This window comes from Cynocephalus volans, chromosome 9 (assembly GCF_027409185.1).
Source record: "Cynocephalus volans isolate mCynVol1 chromosome 9, mCynVol1.pri, whole genome shotgun sequence".
NCBI classification, from domain to species: Eukaryota; Metazoa; Chordata; class Mammalia; order Dermoptera; family Cynocephalidae; genus Cynocephalus; species Cynocephalus volans.
In genome coordinates this window covers 151,335,972-151,359,863 of record NC_084468.1, presented here as the reverse complement: position 1 = coordinate 151,359,863, position 23,892 = coordinate 151,335,972, and the positions used below count along the sequence as shown (strand labels likewise).

Here is a 23,892-nt window from a genome sequence, read left to right as displayed (position 1 = left end):
TGTGCAGAGGAAGTGGAGCTTTGACTGAAAAAGGTGGCCTGGGAAGTGGTGCAAAGGGTCCTGGCCTTGGATTCAGGAAACCAGGGTGGTGACGCTGCTGATGGCACATGCATGTCTCCTCGGCATGCCTGAGTTCACCTGACACTGGGGCAGCAGGTCCTCTGCAGGCCTACGGCACCCTCTCCCCAGAGAAGCACATACACACACACACCTACACACACATGCTTGTACACACACACACAACTACACATGCACGCTTGTACACACACACCTGTACACACACACACACACCCCTACACACACACACACACGCTTGTACACACACAGGCACACGCACTCTTGTACACGCACACACACACACATGCCTGCACACAGGGCAAGAACAGGAAAGAGGAACACTGCATAGGACACACCCTGCGCTCCTGGGTAGAAGGACTGTGTTTTTAATGTTTTTTCTTCATTCCTATTGAACTACTACTGATTTGCTTATAATCATTATCTTTTATCTTTGTAATAAATGTCTATGAAAGTTGAAACTAGGTAATGTACTGTACTTAGTAGGTGAGTGTTCAGTGGATGGTATTTAATGTGTTGTAAATCTTTTTGTAAATATAAAATAATGGGCCGGCCCGTGGCTCACTCGGGAGAGTGCGGTGCTAGTAACACCAAGGCCCCGGGTTCGGATCCCATATACAGATGGCCGGTTCGCTCACTGGGTGAGCGTGGTGCTGACCACACCAAGTCATACATACATACATACATACATACATACATACATACATACATACATACATAAATTAAAAAAAAAATAATGTGCACATTAAAAATATTTACATATTATGGGCCGACCCGTGGCTCACTTGGCAGAGCGTGGTGCTGACACCAAGTAAGGGGTTAAGTTCCCCTGAACGGTCATCTTTAAAAAACAAAACATGTTTACATATCACTTAAAGGAGAATAAAAGCTTTTGAAAGTCCCACCTAGCAAAACTGGTCCACATTCATGTCTTGGTCACGTCTCCCAAGCTGTCTCTCCCATTCAACTCCCTGTGTCCTGTGTCTGTCTGTCTCACTCTTTCTTCTCTCACCCAAACAGTCATTTACATACAGGTATGTTTGCATGTTGACAAGCCATAAATGTTTTTCAACCTGAGACCCTCAGTACAGACTACAAACTGACGTTTACGTAACAATTTCTGTGCACACTCAGCAGCCGCTCAATGTTCCCTGGTCCATGTGGACCAGGTTTGAACACCCAGCCCCTCTACAGGATGTTAGAGACAAGGCCAGCCCCTTGCTGCCTCCACCACTGCGGTGATGAAAACACTTCACCAGAAACCTGGGCAGCAGCGGTTGTGGAATAACCTCCCCGGATCACCGCTGCTTGGCAAATAGACGTGCCTGAGCACTTTGTTAGGAGCTGCTGAGCTGTTCCCGAGATGGGGTATCTACGAACACGTCTCCCAGGGCATCCGCGGGGACCTCTTCTTCCCACATTCTCACCGGAGCTGGTCATCACCGGACATGCAGACCTGCCCATCTGATGGGGCAAATGCCATCTGAATAATGAGTACATTTCTGTGTGTCATCATAAGGGAGGCTTCGGATGTCTGACATTTACTGGCCATATGAATTGCTTCCCTTTGGAACTGCAGGAATATGTCCTTTGTCCCTATAAAAACATGGATAAATGAGAACTCTTTGTACCACTAGGATGCATATGACCCTTTCTCTGCCCATGAAGAATTTTCCAGTCTGGGGTTTGTCTTTTCAGCTTTTGACATTATTCTTGTTTTTGTTTTGACCAGGAAAAGTCAGCATTTTCCTCTGTGGCCTCTGGCTCTCTGGTCATTCAAAAGTACTTCCTATTTCAAGATTATGGCAATAATAACTATCAGGGCTTTGTGTTTCTACATAGAGTCTTTGATTTTTCAGTAATTTTCCTCTTACTAAAAACATAAAATGAAAATTAATCAGTTCTTTCTCATATTATGTGCCCAGATACAAAAGGCCACATAACATATAACTGTACTGATAGGAACAATGCACGATAGGTAAATTCACACACACAGAAAATGGCGTGGTTGTCAGGGACTGGGAGAGGCGGGACGGGGAGTGACAGCTTAATGGCTACAGAGTCGATGAAGCTGTTCGGTCACTAGACGGTGGTAAGGGTTGCACCATATTGAAAATGTACTTAATGCCACTCAATTGTAATTTTGAAAATATTAAAAACACTTTATTTTATACAAGGGATATTATTGAAAATAAAAGATGAAAAAATTTGAGGAGATGCAGGACACAGACAAAAACGAGGAGAAGCACAGCGTCACGGAAGGGCAAGAACAGATCTGGAGTGGGGACTGGTGAGGGTGGTTGTGGGAGCTCTGGAGCCAGGGCTCCCCTGGGTGCTGGTGTTTCTTCTAATTCTTTTGATGTTTCAGGAGCGGTTACGTCAGCTTGCTCTGGCTCTATCTCTGGATCTTGCTCTTGTTCTTGCTCCTGCTATTTCTCTTGCGCTTTCTCTTTCTCTTGCTCTGGATCTTGGTCCTGCTCTTCCTCTTGCTCTGTCTTGGGCTCCGGATCTTGCTCTCGCTCTGCCTCTGGCAGTGGAGGTGGAGCTGGAGCTGGAGCTGAACACAGCAGTAGCTCTTGGGACAGTTGTTCAACCTGGGCAGAAACTTGAACTGGAGACAACAAATGAAAATATCAACGTGAGTTTCTATGTCTCTTCCAATGACACTGTCTTTCTGAGAAGCCCAAGTCCAGAGACCCAGCCTCAGGAAGTCTCCCCACACTGCAGAACACTGCATGATTGTTCTGAGTACTCAGTGCCCCTGTCCCAAGCCTACTTCTGGAAACTCTGCTCTGTGTGGCCCAGCCCAGCCCTCTCCGCAACCCTCACAGGCACCCACCCTCTTCCTCCTCACCCTCAGTCTCTGCCTCACTAGGCTCCAGGTGTTCCGGCTTCTCCAGCTCCGCCAGAAGAAGATCAGCCTTGCGCTCCACCTCTGAACCCGGCATATTGATGTGTACAGAGGCCGAAAGAAACTTCAAAGAATGAAATTCAGGAGGCTCATGGAAATCCATGGAATAGAATTCCAGCCAGATCTTTAAGATGGAGGACATGGCACTGGGGGAGACAGGTGGGTAGCAGCGTCAGAGGCCTGGCCTATCCCTCTATGCTGCCCTCCCAGGGCTCCCCTGAGTGAGCTGCAGTCTTGTACCCTCTGCCCCTGCCTTTCCATAGACCAGCCCCTCCAATATCCACTCCCAGTAGGCAGCCCTGGCAGAGACCGGCCTGGCAACCAAGGAGGGGCTGGCAAAAGCCTCCATGGGAGGAGCCTTCAACCACTGGTGTGACCACCTTTCCCTTCTTCTGGGAAACCTGACACCCTCCTCTGTCTGTGTCACTGCCCCGCCCATGCTGGAATGACATGTCCACTCGAGGAGTGTGCTGTCTGCTCTGGGCATTACTCGCTGGCACACAGGAGGTATCCAGGAATACCTGATAAATGAGGAAACAGAGGGAGGCGCTGCTCCCCTGGCCTACCCAGGGCCCTTGGAAAAACCCAAACTTGAGCTCACGTGTGGATGTACTGCCCAAGTGTCTGCATGAAAATCTGCATCTCCTCTTTGCACTGACACTTATCTCTTGGCCCTGACCACACTCTGCGTCCCCAGCACCAGCTGAGTATCTCCATGGAGGCTCCAGCCCCGAGTGTGAGCGGGATCCTCTGCACACCTCCTGCTCTGACTCAGCACGGGCTCTGAGGGTGTGGGCAGGGCTGGGGGGAGGGGGTGGGGATGGATTCTCTCTGGGCTCACTCTGCTCTCCAGCCTCTCACACCCTACAGTGCCAGGGGCCCCATCCCCAGCTCATCTTGACTCCTTTTCCTGCAGGGAAACCCTGAGCCCTCAGCCCTGTAGCAGGAATCATAAGATGTGCCAGAGTTCTGCCAGCCCCCGACCCACAGGCCCCCGCAGACCACACGCAGTTGTGTGGAGATGGGAGCCCCTCCATCTGCACCCAAACCCCACTCACCATTTTAGCTGCTCCAGGGTTTCACCATCCCCATGAAAATGAGAAAGGATGCTTCCGTACCTAGAGGGGGCCAGGAGAGTGTCACGTCTACCATATGGTGGCACTACCTGCTTCTCATGTCTACTGTGACTGTCTCACCTCTGACAAGAATGGAAGCCCAGGAGGGCAGGGAATGTAGTCTCCTCGGTTCATTGGATTATGGTCAGTGCCCAGAAAGTGACAGCACATAGTGTGGCTTCACATATGTTTGTTGAAGGAATGAACCCCAACCAACTCCTCCCAAGAGAGCTGGGTGCACCTGAAGCCGCTCTGCCCGCCCCTGGTCTCCCTGCTTTCAATACACCCAGGAGCCTGCAGATAGAATCTCAAATTTCCTGTAAAAATGTGAAAACAGTGAAGCCCAAGTCAATGAGGTCAGTGAGGTGGTGACAGGGACTTCCTCACGGGGGGCAGGAATCCTGAATGAGGACGACCGTGGCCCCTCCAGCAGACCTTCCACAGGGCTGGACTCAGGAGCAGCACTTTCCATGGGGGACCCACTGGAGCTTGTTCCTGTGACCACCCCACTGATCCTGGGAGGAAACTGAGGCTCAGAGGGGTGTGGTGACAGTCCCAAGACTCACAGCTGGGAGGCGGCCTAGTGACACTGTGCGATCGAGGGCCAGAGTGCTCACCTGAACAAAAGCAGGTCCAGCACCTGCTGGGGACTGGCAGAGTCCCTGTAGCTGAACAGAAAAGAGTGCACATAGTAGGAGTCGCCACCCAGGACAGCAGGCACCAGGTGCTCCACTCGCTTCCTCAGGGTGCGTGCAGGGACAGGCCACACCATATGGGTGGCATCTGAGCTCAGGGAAGATGTGTCTTCACTCTAGGACAGGTCAGGGGAGAGATACACAGTGACAACACCGTGAACCCCCAGGAGGGAATGGGCTGCAGGCCAGTCTTAACCCCACGGAGGACATAAGAAGACAGCCTGAGGGCCCAGGGTTAAAGTACAGGGTGGTGGTTGCCACCCCGGCAGTCCCCTTTCACCCTGCAGCCATGACCTGAGGTGTGAACACACCAGGACCAGCAGGTTTATAAACCCCCCACCCTCTGCCCCTGCCCAGGGAGGGTGTCCCATGTCCCCATTCCCCACACACTCAGGAGGAGGGTGTGGTCACCCAGGGAGGCTCACAGTGCTGGCCTGGCCTGGACTGGCCCGCCCTCCCCTGGGACACCTGACATTACATTTGGGGACCTCCTGCCAAACGGCCACAGGGGTTGAGGACGAGGGCTGAACCAGCGCCGGAAGCATCGGACAAGCCTCTCAGCACAGGGCTGCCTGGGGCTACGGCCCCGGGACCTCGGAATACAGCACAACATCTCACTCTGCCTGTGGCCAAGTGAGCTGGGGAAGGGGCTGTGTATAGAATGTGGGTGCCAGGTTACCGAGTTCCGAGTTCTGTTGGGGTCTGTCATCAAGGAAGTGAGGTCTCTTCCTGGTACCTCATTTCCTGGGCCTCTCTTCTGTGTACAAGACTGCAAATGACCCTCCGGGTACCTGACTGCTGACCCTCCTTCCCCATGAACTCTCTCTATTGCCCACACTTCCACCAACACTGCCTGACCACACCCCTGTGCAAGGCCTGGGTGCAGCCAGCATCACAGCTCGAAGGAGATACATGTAGGCTCAGCCCCAGCTCCTGCTTCTTATCACTTATGTGACCCTGGACAAGCCACTGTGACTCTCAGGACCTCCCCAGTCTCCCCTTCTGCACAGTGGTGATCATTCTAGCATCTTCTTCCCAGGGATGGCATCAGGCATGTGTGAGAAAACATGTCTGAAACCTATGGCCGGTGTCACATGCAGCTAATAAACAAGACTAGAGATACAATCCATGACGGTGTGGAAGGTAGCATGGAATACAACTAATTACAGGCCTGGTTCCTGTCATATAATTTTGAAAATGTCACTTTTGCTCTTGGCCTGTTTTCCCTGTGTGCACCATGCGACAGTTGGAGTTTCATGCATTCACATACTGCTGTCCTCCATAAAACCTCACAATGGCTTCATGTATATTTAGGTTTGGACTCAAGTGCCACATCTTTGTCTGTGTGGTGGGCGACTCCTCAGGGGCTCCCAGTGGTCCCCACCATCTGCTGCACACATCCTCACGTAATCCCCTGCCCTGCAGTGTGGACTGGACTTAGTGACTCATTTCTAACCAAGAGTATCAAAAGTGAGAAGATGTCATTTTCTAAATGTCATTGTAACACGCCTGTCACTAGAGTCCTGTGCTTTGTCTCCTCTGCTCTCTCTGTGTGTATCTACCATATGCCAAGCATGGTGCCGAGAGCTGGAGAAAGAGCTGATTCAGCTGCACCCTGGCTTGGGATATGATCCAAGTATAAGGAAGGAGAGAAGATGTGCTATCGGGTGGCTGCCATTCTAAGAGAGGAAAGGGTAAAGTGATCCAGGAGGCCATCAGAATATTCTAGATTTGGGAGCTACCTGAAGGTGGTAGGAAATGAACACTATGTGCAGAGAAGAGCAAGAGGCGTTTGGTCCATTAAGATGACAGCAACATGTAACTGATGTATAAGATATAGTAAGAAATACTATGCAGAAATTTAAATCTTATTTTCAAAATCATTGAACGGCAGGGACAAGTGCTCATGTTAAATGCAAACATAACTAGAATTGAGGAAGATTCCAATTTTGGAATAACTTTATATCTACATTAGATGAAAGTATGCAGATATGTTCAGCAATTCTTTTCAAATTGTATAAAATAGCCATTGTTGACATAATCAGGATTCCACCCCCATACTCTGGCTTCACACCCCATTTTCTTTACACCAGACACACATCCATTGCTGTGATGTAGATCCATTGGTCTCAACACTTTCCCAGCCCACAGCCTACTGGTCCTGGGAGACAGCAACTGTGTCACTATTTTGTGCCCAGAATCCAGGAAGGGCCTGACACAGAGGCTCCATAAATACTCCCTGAAATGCTGCACTTGAGAAGAGGTTGATTTTATTACCTGGTGCTCTGCCTACACATGTTATCACTCTGCATTATGTCATGATCCTTAGTCCCCCTCACCTGACAGTCAGCAACCCAGGGGCAGAGTCTGCACCTCGGTCTGCCCATATCCCAGGCCCCCAGCCCAGCACCTGGCAAAGAATAGGTGCCAAGTACTGATGAATGAATTATCTTGAAATATGTGATCTGACAGGTAACTACTGTACTGAAGCCCAGGATTCATCTAGAACACCCAGATGGGAGGTCACCACGAACATGCTGCCTGATAAACTGCCAGGCCTTTAATTCTGTCTGCCCACCACTTCTTTCAGCCAGGAACTGCCTGGGCACAAAGGTTTCCCAGAGTCACCATCCTGCCTTGACTTCTGCCGTTCACTTTGGCCGCCTTGATTGTCCTACTTACTGTGGGTTTCTTCACTCTCAGTCTCAGGGGACACCTCTGAATCCCTGAGGTAGCCCACTGGGTCTCCCTTCTCTGGCCAACACATTCCTCATGGTTCTCTGCATGAACTTGATAGCAGTGTCACAGGCAATCCCAGGTAAGTGACACCCCAGCATGCTGACCTTGGGCACCCACACTAGTCAAGGGAGCCCTCTCACCTCATCTCCTGCAGAATCACCCTAGGAATAGGGGATGCAGGTGTGTACACATGTGTAGGGAGGAAAGGGGGTCTCATGACATCTTAGTTAGAAGATGATTACAAATTTCTTAAACAGTAGTAGAAAATTGTGGTTCATTTGTCCTGGCATGCAACTGAATGATAAAAATATGTGAAAAATTCTGATACCAATGACAAAACAAATGAAAAAAATGATCCAAACACTATGACCTTATAGATGCTTTTCTTTTATGTTTAGGAATATCATTTAAAAATGTGGAATTCAAGGTAAATCTCACTTTGCTTTCTAAGCATGTATTGAATGAAAATGTTCTGTTATTTGTTTGTTTGCTCCTAAAAATGCTTTTAACTCAACAGAAACCTTGGAAATGAACTCATTAGATCTTATATTACACATAGAAAGCAAGGAGCTGAGCCATACCCAGCTCTGCTCAGAGGCAACTAATGATAATTGGATATTCAATAAAGCACAGAAAATATCCACAATGATCAGAAAATCTGCTCAGAAATTTAGTAGTTGATTTGCCTTTTTTTCTTTGTTTATTTCTTTTTGTACTTATTGTGTTAAGTACCATACAGATTTTTGTTTGTGCTCAGGGTTTTGAGTGGCAAGATCACCAGGTCAAGGCAGAGCAGATTTATAGTTAGAACAAAATGTGGTTCAAACCACCCACATCTGCTTTCTTAACAGAAATTCCCCTTTTTTGTAATACATCATGTCTCCAAGATGCTTTGTTTCAATAAAAATACTTCTGAATAACTTAATAAAGCGGCCCTACTATGTATGAGAACATGCTATGTGTCAGGCATTTTACTGAGTAGGTAGATATCACATCTCCACTTCACAGCTGAGGCTCACAGGCTAAGTAGGTTTATGTGGATCATAAAGCTAGTATGTAGTTGAGCTAGAATTAGAAGAGGCAGGTATATTTGAGTCTTGCAGAGAGATGACTTCCTAGATTAAGCAGTTGTCAGCCATTATCTTTCTCTGGCTTGGTTTGGGACAAGCTGATGGATTTTAGGACAATGGGTAAGTGTGTCTCACTGGGAGTAAGGGGACATGGACTGTGGCAGAATTACAGCCTTGGGCCGTGGAAAGACAGTACACAGCAGTCCTTAAAAGCAATGGCATCGGATTCACACTAACCTGGACTAGAACTGTGATTCCTCCACTTCAAGTTCTGTGACCTTGCCTAAGACAGTCATTTTTCTCTGATTCCAGATCAAACAGAGGGATGTGTTACAGATAGTTTGGGAGCTAACAAGGGCGAACGGTGGAGAAATCACACACCAGAGTGAAATGCTGGAAGGAAGATTCTGATCTCTCGAGGCTGACAGATCAGGCCACGAGCAGTACGTGGTAACATGATTCTCAGTAGACAAACCTGAGAAAGAATTTCAGGGCTCAGTAACATCAGGGAGAGCCAAGGAGGAAGCTAAAGCCCAAGAAGTCACCAGGGATCCAACATCTGCATAGATGGGTGGATGGAATTACAGACTAGGGTGAAAGCCCGAGGAACTAGTGGTGATGAACCCACACTGAGACCCGATGGTGGCCAGGCTGCTGGCCTGCTGGATGGGTCAATGCCCAGCACTGATCAACCTGTGCCTGTGTCCAGCCACCCTATGCCGGTGAAGGGCTATTCAGGGAATACCGGGAGTATCTTCCCTGACTAGTAGGGCCCTGAATCCAAGCGAGGAGAGGTCTGATCATAGGAAGGCTTATCACCAAACCCGGAAACAACAGGAGCCCAGAAAATCAGCTGAATAAGAAGTTTTAAAAGGAGAGGTGAGTTTCAAAATGAGTGGTTCCTTTTAATAGTTCTCAGGTGCTTGAGATCTGAGTCCGTTCCCCAGCATTAAATGCCTCCCACTTCCTGTGGGCTGATGAGGGGCACAAGTAGCCAGGAGACTCTAGAGATTTCTGCTGTGTCCCTGAGCAGCACACTGCTTGGCACTAGTAAGCATCCAATAGATATCTGCAGATGGCACAAATGCAGCTCATTTTCCCAGAGCGTGTCAAACCATTGCATTGCTATCAAACGCTGCCATAAGCACCTAACAGAACACTGCACTATTAGCAAGATTACATTTTATAAAGAAAATTACTAAGTTATCACCATAAACTTACTCTTTAAACAGTTCCTCTGTTGTAATAAAACAAACTCTATTTTATCATGATAGTACTGTTCACTGTTGAATAAAAATGAGTGGCCCGGTGCTAAAATGACATGAGAAATCATTATTACATATCTTGACACATCATCGAATTTGAACCTATGAAGGCTGAAGCCTTGAGGGCTTAAAGAACATAATTCAACCTAGTTAGTTGATGTCTACGTCTCCCAGACCTTCTGTCTCTACCCCAGCCTGGAGCGCTGAGAACCTTCCCTAGCGTAGAACTAAGGGCTCAGCATTACAGCTGCTTCTGTCATTGGCCAGCTCTCCTTCCAGACTCTAACTCCATGAGGCCAGATATCTGTCTAGATTTTATTTGTGTCCATAGTGTCCCCTATGCTGATAGCATTGTCATGGTAGTTACTCAATAGACATTTAATTGGATAATTTAGAAATATATTCATATTTTTAAAAATGAAATATATTTATATTTTAAAAAATGGATTCAAAGAATATTTGAAGAAATAGTGTTTTTTTTTTTTTTTAGTGGAGCAAAATTTCAAAAGTTTATTTTATGGCAACAAATGATTTCCAATGTTCTGCTTTCAAGGTACAAGGAATCCCAGGTGCAGGTGCAGAGCCAGCTCTTCTCAGAGACCATTCTCCAGCACCTGCTCTTCACTTCTTCACACTGGCCTCCCCAATGGGGATTCTTCCCAACTTCTTCTTGAGGATCTTGGCTGCTCTCCTGCACAGCGTCTCTGAGTCCAACACCTCCTTCACCCTGCCTAGGACCCTTCACCCAGGAGGTCACCCTTCAGGTACTTGCTGAGGAGCTTGGCCTGCTCACCGCAGGGCTTGCTGCTGGGCACGATGTGGTGGATGAGGGTGTCCAGCCCCACCGATATCAGCTCACCCTCCGTGAACATGCCCCACTGCTGCAGCCCCACCACGTTCAGCCTGGCCCCAGCACCGCCTGGGAGTTCCACTAGCTATTGCTTAATCCCCAGGTGAGAGATACTTCCTGTTGCCCTGACTTCCATTCTCCAAATATTTAAAAAGAAAGAAAACAGGCAATGAGCCCCTCCCAAAAGAAAACCTTTCCTTCAACAAAAATGATTGTCAATTCAGGCTGCAAGCCAGGTTCAGGGTGAGGGGCGTGCAGTTTGGACCTGAGTTGGAGGGCTGTCTGGCCTCAGGGCTGGGGGGCAGCCTGTGCAGGGTCAGTGTGTCCAAGAGAGTCCTCAGGAGGCCTGCTGGGGCTGCTCGGTCCTAGGTCATCATTGGGGACCTCAAACACATTGACAAGCACTCAGGCAGGCAAACACAGCCTTCTTGGGGGTGCATGCCCCTATGCTGGGGTGCATGTTAAAGGACCTGCAGCAGCTGGCCAGCAAGGGACCCCCAAACCTGGGAAGACAAGCTTTGCTGGGCCCTCCTCCAACTATGACCCTGCAGTCCCACCACTGTCCCCAGCATAAGCAGACAGCATGGCTGCCACCTGCACCTGGGAAGGGAGAGCTGGGGGCTTCCAGGTGCCCTCCTGTCCCGGTCAACAGCCCTGCTTTGGGCAGGCAGCTCCCAGTCACTCTCTCCCCTGACCCCTCCACCAACCTTCTGAAGTACCCTTATATACATGTGCATATCACATGTACATGCATTCTCTGTCTGTATAATATTTATAATACTGTCTGTCCATAGTATATAAGTCATATACGCAGAATTAAAGTGAAATTATACTATAAATATTTTATAATTACTACAAACGATTTACATATATATATTTCATAATAATATGTCATTAGTATTCATCCCATTGACCAAATTTTAAACTCTGGTTACCTACAGCACTCATTCTGATTTGAATTTTTTTCTCATTCTGTGGTTCAGGTATGTCATCCTTTGCCAACTACATAAAGAGCAATTTAGAAGCAGGTTGTGTTGTGCCTTCCATGGCCATGATAGAGTGACAGGTATTTTTAAGCTATTTAATTAGTACTTCTAGAATGAAATTAGTGATGAGTAGAGTTCCCAATTTACCACCGTTTTATATTTAAGGGTTAAAGGTTAGGAATTTTGCAAGGGGATCAAGAAGGTATATGGGTTAGGAAGATAAATTGTGCATAAAACAAAGACCCCAAATGATTATAAACTCTACCCATTCCCATCTTCATGCAAAATATCAAGTTCAAAAGTTAGTTTGAATGAATGCAACGTGTACTACCTTTAATATCAATGGGAATGTCAAGTAGAGAACATCGATTACGCTAGAGGCCTACACCGATGTGAATTCCAAAATCTGAAAATTCCTTGATGTGTTTAGGATTCAGAAAAAATAACAGTCCGTCTCACAATATTATCCTACACATTTAACACAAAAGTATGTGGGTAACATCAATTAATAATTAAAATATAATTATAATCATAATTATATAAGATATAATTTGGGCTTTGGCCCAAATGGCCAAAGCAATCCTGGACAAAAGTAAATAAATAAATAAATAGATAGATAGATAGATAGATAGATAATAAATAAATAAATAAATAAATAAATAAATAAATAAATAAAACCAGAGGCATTACAATACCTGACTTCAAATTATACTGCAAAGCTATAGAAACCAAACAGCATGGTACTGGCATAAAAAGAGACACATGGACCAAAGGAACAGAATAGAGAACCCAGATGTCAAATCAGGTATTTACAGCCAACTGATCTTTGACAAAGATGCCAAGAACATACATTCAACAAAAGACAGCCTCTGCAGTAAATGGAGCTGGGAAAACTGGATATCCATGTGCAGAAGAATGAAACCCATGACTCTCACCATATACCATAATCCACTCAAAATGGATTAAAGACTTAAGTATAAGACCTGAAACTATAGAATTTTAAAAAGAAAACATGGGGGAAACACTTCAGGACATAGGATTGGGCAAAGACTTTATGAATAAGCCTCAAAAGCACAAGCAACAACAACAAAAAATAAACAAATGGGATTATAGCAAACAAAAAAGCTTCTGCACAGCAAAGGAATCAACAGAGTGAAAAGACAACCTACTGAATGGGAGAAAATATTTGCAAACCACTGATCCAACAAGGGATTCCAGCATATACAAGGAACTCAAACAACCTCACAGTAGAAAAATAAAGAATTCAGTTCAGGAAGAGTTTACTCTGTTTGATGACCTACTAAGTCTTTTTGCTGTGCATGAACAGCAGCACCCTGAATGTAAAAGACAATGATAGAGATAGTATTGAGAGCAAACCAAAAATTGTTGTGTGCATAGTCATAAAAGAGTAAGTTAGTTACATAACTTCATTAGATTTTTAAATAAACTTAATGTGCGTTGAAGAACTGGCAGGTTAAGTGGACTGTTCATACAAATACTATACTTTACATTTTTAAAGTTTGAATTTATATATTTATTTTGGTGAGCAAGTGAAACCTGCTGAACACTTTCAATGTTCCCGAGTGAAATGCATTTGCACTGGCCAGAGGTTTAGATCTTCAAAAGCTCGAGTGAGTGATCCCATCAAATTCTGTGAGCTGAGGTGGAAGAGAGGCAAGTAAATCAAACTTCAATATAAAGATTTGTGTGGTTTCACAGGCATTGGGCTTTTTTTTTTTTTTTTTAAAGATGACCGATAAGGGGATCTTAACCCTTGATTTGGTGTTGTCAGCACCACGCTCTCCCAAGTGAGCTAACTGGTCATCCCTATTGGGATCCGAACCCGTGACCTTGGAGTTATCAACACCACACTCTCCTGAGTGAGCCACAGGCCAGCCCCTCCCTCCTTTTTTTTAAAAGAGATTAAACACTGTGCAAAGAAATTGAATTTTTTAAAAAGGTTGGAGTAAATACAGAAAGTTCTTAAATAACTTAAGTGAAGCAAAAAGCACATTCCCCTCGCTGTTTCTTCCTGTAGAATGACGCCCAGACCAAGCAATCAGCTGTGGATAGGAGTCTTTTATAGTTCAGCTAACTACTAAATTATATTTCACCTCTTTCAGCTATAGAATTTAGGATCTTCTTTGAAAATCTGAGAGAAATTGACTTTGAGCAAATCAGCTACCTTTGCAACACCAAAGCAAGTGTGTTGTGGAAGAGGTTTGCATTTCCAGCCCTCCACTGAAAGTGACAGAGGTGGTCCAGTGTCTGATCCAACAGAGGTCACAGCCAGATGACCTGATCTCAGCCCAGCACTGCCAGTCTGCACGTTGAGGGCACAAGGTGACTGTTATTAGCCAAATAATTCTTTTAAATGACACCAGGAAAAGCTTCTCCTCTTCCTAGAAATAAGGTTTCCAAGAGTTAGAATAAAAGATGGGGGAGTTTTCTTACAGATAACACAATAACACTTAACTACCTGATCTTCAAAGTTTCTTCTAAGTAAAATCTCAGGCATTGGATTCTAACTTCATCCTTGGAAACACATTTATAAAGAGTAAAATGAGGTTTTTGTTGTTGTTTTTTTCCCTCTGTTGTCATTGTGCATAATATATGTATATATATAATTATATATATATAAATAATTCTCAACTTCCTACCTCATTAAATATATGTATACTAAATCTCTGAAAATCACAAAATGAATAAAGTGTCCAACCTTTCAAGTAGCTCTCAGTCTATTTGGGAAAATAAATAAGGAGAAAATAAATTATGCTATAGTATTAAAACAAAAGTGTAAATAAAATTTTGTCACAATAAAAAATGGAAGAGTCACCTTCAAAATTTTGAAATGTTGTTTTCAATATACCACCTGAAAGGTTCTAAAGATCTTACTGATTTTCTCATTGATTTCCTAGATCCAGACAAAACATTAGTGCCTATTATTCCAACACCCCTGTTCTGCAAAAGTGAATCCAAAAGCCTGAGGAATCAAGTGACTTTCCCCAAGTCATCCATTCTGTTAGTGGTGTGGGTATGTAGTTCTCCCTAACTCTTCTGTCCTCCCAGCCGTATTCCCTCCAAATGCTGCCCAGTGTGTTCACAATACCCCAAATCCACACTCCTTCCCACGGCCAGTTCCACTTCTGCTTCTCCGGCCCGTGTTGTGCCATATCCTCCAGCCACACTGGTGGCCTTTTGTTTTTTCAAACAGAGATCACTGTTCCTTTTGTCCTTGATTTTCTCTCCCCAGATCTTTACTTGGCTGCTCCTCCTCATTCAGATCTCGTCACAAGTTGTTTCCTCAGCATGCTTTACTGATACCCCAAGTAAATAGCAACCCCCCGTCCCATGACTGCCTGTTGTCCCATGTATTCCCATGATTAGAGTTGATGGTCTTCACAGCCTTTCTCTCAGTCTGGAATTAGTTTATGTGTTTAACATCTATTTTCCTCTACTTACAAAAAGCTCCAGGAAAGCAAGGCTCTTGTCTCTCCTTTTCAATACTGTGTGTCCAATACTCTGAGCAGCGTGGACCCATGATAAGTTCTTAATCGTTTTTTGCTCAAGGAAGAAATAATTCTGGTTACTACAAATTATGCACAGGGTAAAGTAAAATCTACCTAAGTACTGTGATTTGAGGGCACCAAGAAGAATATATTTGTAAAAGGAAGAACAAATGACCAAGTAAGCTAAAATCTCTATGAGGGTATGTCAAAAAGGTTTCGGAAAAATAGAACTGAAAGATAATACAAATCCTTCCCTGAAAGTTTTGAAGACCTCCTGTATATCACTGACTCCTTACAGTAAAACTTTAAAACAGAATAGTGAAATGCAAACTACATGAGGAACATATCACATTTTCATATGTTTTCTGAGTGTTTCAATATTTTTCAAAGTCATTAACTGTCACCTTCCTCCAGGCGAAGCGACTAGTCAGTAAGAAATGACTTTCCAGTAGGTTCGAAGTGGTTGATACTGCCCAGGAAAAGAAATGGGCCCTGAACAGAGATTTGGAGAGTATGAACTTTGAACGAGAAGAAATGGTGAAGGGAGACGAAACGGAGAAGCCAGGAAAGTTGAAGGTAAAAGTGGGGACGGGCAGATGTGGCAGTGTTGGTGGGAGCTGCAGAATTCAGTCTTAGTAAAGAAGGCGAAGGGCAAAGTTAAGAGGAATTGCAAAAGGGAGTGAGCGATTAAAGCTATTAATGTTGTGGAAAAAGTAATAGAGTCAAGGACTGAGCTGTATGTGTCCTTTATACTTAGCAAGAAGGTCATAGTCGGCAACTGTGATTAGTTAATATAACTCCAGCTGCTATAACAAGTAAATCCTTGCATGTCAGTGGTTTGCATAATGGAAGTTTGCTTCTCACTCACAGAAGAGTCCAGAGCAGGTGTTCTTTCTTGGCAGGTAGCCTTCCTTGTGCTGATTCAGGGCCCATGTTCCTTCTTTCTTTTGGTCCCTTCCTATTCTAGGGCTCCAGAGTCTCCTGCATTCAGCTAGTGAGTGTGGAAAAAGAGACAAGAGAAGGCACAACTGCTTTTTAAATCCCTGAACCTAGAAATTAGACACGTCATCTCAGTTTACATTCCCTTGACAGAGAACTAGTCACAAGCCCAGGTATATGCCAGGGAGCCGTCAAATGTAGTCAGCGGATTGACACTGCTTTCTGGAAATACGTTGTGGAAGGAGAAGCACAGATAATGAATGGGACTTGTGAAGGTTAGTTGTAGGTGTCAACTTGGTTAGATGAAGGAATGCTGGGAGACCTGGTAAAGCTCTCTTTTCAGGTGTGTCCATGAGGGTGTCTCCAGCAGAGATTAGTATGAGAGTCTGAATGGCCTGGGAGGGAAAGACCCACCCTCAGTGTGGGTGGGAACCATCCGATCCACTCGGGATCCAGAGAGAACAAAAGACAGAGGGCAGAGGTGAGGCTCTGCGTTGACCGGCTGGAGCTGGGACACACTCCTGGCTCCTGTCCGTGGACATCAGAGCTTCAGACCCTTCGCCTTTTGGGTTCCAGCACTTACACCACGGACACCATCAGCTTCCCTGGTTCTGAGGCCTTTGGACTTGGACTGAGCCATGCGACCGGCATCCAGTTTATAGTCGCCTATGGTGGGACTTTTTTTCATTGCCAGTGAGCTAATAAATCCCTCTCATATAATTATTATTATTTTTTTTTGAGGGAATTAATTAATTAATTTATTTTTTTTCTCGATATACATTGTGGCTGATTAATGCTCCCCATCACCAAAACCTCCCTCCCGTCTCCCTCCCCCCCACCCCCCCAACAATATCCTTTCTGATTGCTTGTCATATCAACTTCAAGTAATTGTGGTTGTTATATCTTCTCCCCCCCCGGTTTTTTTTTTTTTTTGTGTGTGTGTGTGTGTGTGTGTGTGAATTTATATATTAATTTTTAGCTCCCGCCAATAAGTGAGAACATGTGGTATTTCTCTTTCTGTGCCTGACTTGTTTCACTTAATATAATTCTCTCGAGGTCCATCCATGTTGTTGCAAATGGCAGTATTTCATTCGTTTTTATAGCTGAGTAGTATTCCATTGTGTAGATGTACCACATTTTCCGTATCCACTCATCGGATGATGGACATTTGGGCTGGTTCCAACTCTTGGCTATTGTAAAGAGTGCTGCGATGAACATTGGGGAACAGGTATACCTTCGACTTGATGATTTCCATTCCTCTGGGTATATTCCCAACAGTGGGATAGCTGGGTCGTATGGTAGATCTATCTGCAGTTGTTTGAGGAACCTCCATACCATTTTCCATAGAGGCTGCACCATTTCTGAGAGAGATATCAGACAACCTTAAGCGCTCAAATATCCGAGTCATGGGTATTCCAGAAGGGGAGGAAAATGGAGATTCCATTGAAAACATATTCAAAAAAATAGTGGCAGAAAACTTCCCAGGTATAGGAAAAGTCACAGATCTTCAGGTCCAGGAAGCTCAACGATCTCCAAACGTATTCAACCCAAAAAGGCCTTCTCCAAGACATGTCATAGTCAAATTGGCAAAACTCAGAGACAAAGAGAGAATCTTAAAAGCTGCAAGAGAGAAGCGTCAAACCACCTATAAGGGAGCACCAATCAGGCTAACATCAGACTTTTCATCACAAACCCTAAAAGCTAGAAAGGAATGGGATGATATTTTCAAAATACTAAAAGACAAAGATTGCCAGCCAAGAATACTCTACCCTGCAAGGCTATCCTTCCGAAATGAAGGGCAAAAAGTATATTTCTCAGACAAACAAAAACTGCGGGAGTTCACTACCACACGACCACCCTTACAAGAAATCCTCAAGGGAGTACTGGGTTTGGTTCCTGAAAAATAACTACCACTGCACTAAAAAAACCCAAGAAAAATCAAAACCCACTAGTATAATAAAAATGGCATTCATGAAGAGAAAACAAGCAAACAAAAACGCTATCTACAACCTAAGGAACCAACAAACACAGAAAACAAACAGTAAATCAGAAAGCAAGGAACAAAAGACACCTAAGACAACCAAACAACCAACAAAATGCTAGGAATAAACCAACACCTTTCAATAACAACTCTTAATGTAAAAGGCTTAAATTCCCCAATCAAAAGGCACAGACTGGCTGACTGGATCAAAAAGCAGGACCCAACTATATGCTGCCTACAAGAGACCCACCTCACCCATAAAGATTCACACAGACTAAGAGTGAAAGGATGGAAAAAGATTTACCATGCAAACAGAAAAGAAAAACGAGCTGGAGTAGCTATTCTTATATCTGACAAAATAGACTTTAAACTAAAAACCATAAAAAGAGACAATGAGGGACACTGCTTAATGATAAAAGGACTGATCCATCAAGAAGACATAACAATCATAAATATGTACACACCCAATGTTGGAGCAGCCAGATTTATAAAACAAACTCTATTAGACCTAAAGAAGGAAATAGACACTAATACCATAATAGCAGGGGACGTGAACACCCCACTGTCAATATTAGACAGATCATCTAGGCAAAGAATCAGTAGAGAAACACAAGATCTAAACAAGACTCTAGACCAATTGGAATTGGCAGATATCTACAGAACATTCCACCCAACAACCTCAGAATATTCATTCTTCTCATCAGCACATGGATCATTCTCCAGGATAGATCACATATTAGGTCACAAATCAAGTCTCAATAAATTCAAAAAAATTGGAATTATCCCATGTATCTTCTCAGACCACAATGGATTAAAACTAGAAATTAATAACAAACGAAACTCTGGAAACTATACAAACACATGGAAATTAAACAGCATTCTACTAAATGACATATGGGTCCAAGAAGAAATCAAGCAGGAAATCAAAAAATTTATTGAAACTAATGAAAACAATGATACATCATACCAAAACCTGTGGGATACTGCAAAAGCAGTATTGAGGGGGAAATTCATTGCATTAAATGCTCACTTCAGAAGAATGGAAAGATGGCAAGTGAACAACCTAACACTTCACCTTAAAGAACTAGAAAAACAAGAACAATCCAAACCTAAAGTTAGCAGACGGAAAGAAATCATTAAGATAAGAGCAGAACTGAATGAAATTGAAAACCAAAAAACAATTCAAAAGATCAACGAATCAAAAAGTTGGTTTTTTGAAAAGATAAATAAAATTGACAAACCATTAGCATGGCTAACAAAAAAAAGAAGAGAGAAGATCCAAATAACAAAAATTAGAAATGAAAAAGGCGATATTACAACTGATTCATCTGAAATACAAGGAATCATTCGAGACTACTATAAACAACTATACGCCAACAAATTTGAAAATCTGGAGGAAATGGATAAATTTCATCTCATATAATTATAACACACCCTATTGATCCTGTCTCTCTGGAGAGCCCCGACTAACGCAGATGTTGGTACCAGGAGTGCTTCTAGAGAAACAGAATCTTACAGCTTTGCATTTCTGTGCTGTCAGTTGTAAGCTTTCCTTTTTCACTTCTGATCATATTTATTTGAGCCTTCTCTCTTTTTTTCACTTAGGGCGGCTAAAGATTTGTTCATTTTGTTTATCTTCTCAGAATATCCACTTTTGATTTTACTGATCTTATTCATTGATTTTCTGTTCCCTAGTTCATTTATTTCTGCTGTGATCTTTATTATGTATTTTCTTCTACTAATTACGTGCTTAGTTTGTTTTTGATTATTTAGTTTCTTGAGGTGCAGTGTTTACGTTGTTGATTTGAGACTTTTCTCCTTTTCTGCGGTAGCTGTGTGTTGCTATAAACATCCCTCTTAGAACTGCTTTTACTGTATCCTATAGATTTGGGTGTAACGTGTTTGTATTTTCATTTGTCTCCAAATTTTTAACATTTTCTTTTTAGCCGTTCCCCCGGCCCGCCGTTTCCGGGCGCCCGGGCCTTCCGCGGCTGCAGTCCCCGGGCGCGCGCCCGCTTGCGAGGTCTTTTGGCCCAGCCGGCCGCCGTCCCGCCTTCTCCGGCTGCGCGTGCGCGCTGGGGCTGGAGCGCGGACGACGCTGGCGTGTGAGACGAGAGGAGCGCGTGGTGGTCGCCGAGCACGACTCCCACGCGGCCCTTCCGCCATGGGCGCCAGAGACCAAGAGCGACCACCCAGGCCCAGGTAAGGCGGTGGCGGCGACCTGGGGCTGGAGGCGAGGAGGGGAGGGGCGCGCCCGCGCCGAGTGTCCCCCCCGGGGCCCGAATTCACAGGCCCCGAGTGCGCAGTGTCTCAGGGCCGACCCTTGGGCCCTTGCGCCCCTCTTCCCCGCCGCACATCCCCGGAGCGCTCTGCAGGTCCCCGGTCGGTGGGCGCCGGGCTGTGCGCCCAGGTTTCTACGCCGGGAGGATCGCGCTGCCCCAGCGCCGCTTGTGGGTGCCGTGGACCGTCTTCCACAGCTCTAGAGCTGGGGACTCCGGCCCTGCGTGCTTCCCCTCTGCCCTTTCTGGCCCGCGTCCACGTTGTGAAAAGGTACCTCCTGGGGGCTGGGGACAGCCCCAAAGGAGCTTCCTGGAGAGAGTGATCTGTGCCGGCTCCTGCAGAAACTCTCCAGGAGCCTCCTGTTGATCCTAGATTCAAACCTCACTCCTCCCAGGTCTTGGAAGCTTTCTCTGCGACGTCCAGTAGGCTGGCCACTAGCTAGGTGTGGCTATTTAAATCGACCTAATAATGAAGGAGTCCATTCCTCAGTCCCAGTAGCCACATCTCAGCTCTCAGTAGCCAGGTGTGGCCTTTTGCTGCTGTGTTGGATGGCCAGACGGGAATCTTGCGGTCATCACAGAAATGTCTGTGGGCCAGGCTGCTGGAGAAGATTGGCATGGCCCCTGCTTCTCCGCCCCCTCCTCCTGCCAGATGCCATTCCAGCCACAACTGGCGCCCCTTCCTCCCCGACCTGCAGGCTTTCCTGTCCTCCTCTTAGTTCCTGGCCTAGGCGGTATCTGGGCATCCTCCCACAGGTCTGAGCTTACTGTCACTCGCTCACCTTCCTGACCACTCTCCCCAATATTTCCTGTCTCAGGGTCCCTCTCCTTTCCTTCGCAGCACTTCTTGTTTTGTCATTGCTACTTATATGCATGTTTTCCATTTTATTTTTGTAGTCTATGAAGCAGAGATTGGCATTTATTGCTTACTGTACCCTCAGTGTGGGTGCAGTATATTAGGTTGAAAGATCCAGGTGGAATCTGTTACTACTGGAGTTCTTTGGCTGATGAAAGTGGTACTGTATGTGGTTTAACCTCATAGCTCATTGAAGGTCCTCAGTAGAAATCTGGTGCAGCAAACGTGTAGACACAGGGCAGCTCAGGATCAGGAGCGCAGTCGTGATTGCAGATGTCTGCGGGAGACAGGCAAATCCGAGAAAGCTTCCTGGAGGAGGCCGAGCTGTAGCTGGGTCACCTCTATCCCTCTCCTGCTCTGCTGGCTTTGGTACACACACATTCAATAGCCTGTGGCTACTGATTTTGGATATTTTTACTAAATTAATTGTTCTGTTTTTCTACTTTTAATCTCATTACTTTTTGCTAATAATTAACAATCCCTTCTACTTTTGTCTGTTTATCTTATGACTCTTTTTCTAAATGTTTGATGTATATGCTTGACTCATTTGTTCACATTCTTTTTAAAAAGCCTTTCGTATTTAAGGTCTGATAGCTTAAGTTCTGATAGAACAAATTTCCTTATCATTGCTTTCTAGACGTTCTGCTGTTTTGATATGTATTTTCTTCTCATTTTAGGAGTTGTTTAGGAGTAAGTTTTAAAATTTCTAAATAGAGGATGTTTTGGTGTTTTGGTTTTGTTATTATTCTACATTGGGTCGCATTTTAGTGAGAGAGTACTGACTCTTCTCTTTTGAACTTTTGGGTTTCAGGAAGTGTTCATGTGGCCCTAATGTGGAGTCAGTTTTCATCACTGTTCCATTGAGGCTTGAAAAGAAGGTCGAGTTCCTGTTTTGGGTTTACAGAGGTTTGATGTGTATGTCAATGAATTTTGCTACCTTAATTGTCTTATTTAGGTCACTTATCACTTTTACTTAGCTTTTGTCCTCTTGCTCTGTTGTGGACAAGAGAAGTGAATTAGTCTCTACCACTGTGGCATTTCTGTTCATTTCCCCTTGTGGCTGCAGGGAATGTGGGCTGCAATGTTATCTGGTGCATAGCTATTTCTGCCTGTTGTATTTTTATTCTGAGGGGTACCTGTTAGTATCAAGGTGCCCTTCTTTGTCTTATTTCTCCCTCTTCTGACTGTAAGATCATGACTATTGCTTTCTTGAGTTTGTGTTTACTTGGCACACTTTTGCCCGTTCTTTTATTTTTAACCCTCTGGATTACTTTGTGTCTCTTATATGCCAGATCAAGTTGGATTTTGCTTTGTGATTCAATCTGAGAATCTTTTCTTTTCTCTAGGTAAGTTCAACTAATTTACCTTTATTGATGGATCAGACATATTTGATGTTAGTTTTGTGGTGTGTGTGTGTTTGTATTATTTTTCGTCTTTAATTCTGTTGTCATTTGCTTTTTTTCTTTTTAGTTTTTACATTTCTTCTGATATTTGGGAGAGTCTATACCTTCGTCACTATGAAATGTTGTAATAACATCTCATATAATGTCATATAATGCTCGTAGCACTGTACGTCTGTGGGGATTATTTATTCAGTAGCTCATGTGATGGGCAGAATGATGTCCTCCCCCTGACCCCACCCTTACCCCAGGTAGCCATACTCTACCCTGGCACCTATGACCATGTCATGTTACATGGTAGAAAGGGACTTTGCAGATGTAGATTGACTAGCCTGGATTACCTGGGTGGGTCAATGTAGTTATCTAAGCCTTGAAAAGGAGAGAACTTTGTCCAGTGAGAAGTGAGAGAGGTGTGGTGAAGGTGACCTCAGAGAGGTCCCAATTGAAGGACTGCAGCAGAAGGGTCTAGGAGCTGAGGGTGACCCCTCCCCCCACCAACAGCAAGGACACAGGCACTTCAGTCCTGCAGTCACAAGAACCTGGACTCTTCCCGCAACCTGAGTTATTTTTCCAGCATCTCCGGGAAGGAACACAGCCCAGCTTCTGACTCATGGAAACTGTGATAGAACTAATTTGTGTGTTTTGAGCTGCTGAATTTGTGATAATTTGTTATGGCAGCAATAGGAAACTAGTACACCTTCCATGAGTAATTATCAAATTAATGTGTTTTGTTTTCTTCCTCCCATCACCCAGTTTTAGTCAATAATAATACCTTTCTCAATGTTTGCCTTTCTACTCTGAAATTTACTTGTATTTCTGATATTGAAATGTCAGCTTTAAATGATATCCTTTGATTCCAGGTCTTGTTGACGAGGTGGTGAGCTAATTCTGTCTTTTGCCTTCTTTTGTCTTTTGCCCCCCAGTTTTTGTTAGCTGAGTCATTACTCCACAGTTGTGGCATTCTATTACCTGCATTCTGGTCTGTCACCGTCAGCCCACGTTGGTTTCTGTCTTACATCTACAGGTAAGTATGTTCAGTGCTCATTGACAGCCCTTTTGATGGTGTTTCTTCTATCAGGTTTCGATTGGCTGCAGTTTCTCTTGGAGGTGTTTTCTCAGAATGGCTGGTGGGAATGATGGCCCCTGATTGCTGGATGAGAACTGTGGCTTTGGGGCTTGCGGGACAGCTTGAGTGTTGATGGAACCCTTGGTCAAGACTGTT

General features: G+C 44.8%; 1 long non-coding RNA gene across 3 annotated transcripts in view; it reads left to right on the top strand.

The window, feature by feature from the left end:
- The first annotated feature begins 20,231 nt into the window (after window positions 1–20,231).
- The window catches only part of LOC134385620 (uncharacterized), a 37,418-nt gene continuing 33,757 nt past the window's right edge, over window positions 20,232–23,892 (top strand). For all 3 annotated transcript variants that reach the window (XR_010024423.1, XR_010024421.1, XR_010024422.1), the window contains exons 1-2: window positions 20,232–20,337; window positions 23,594–23,694. This is a non-coding gene — a long non-coding RNA (uncharacterized LOC134385620). The remainder of the gene's footprint in view (window positions 20,338–23,593; window positions 23,695–23,892) is intronic.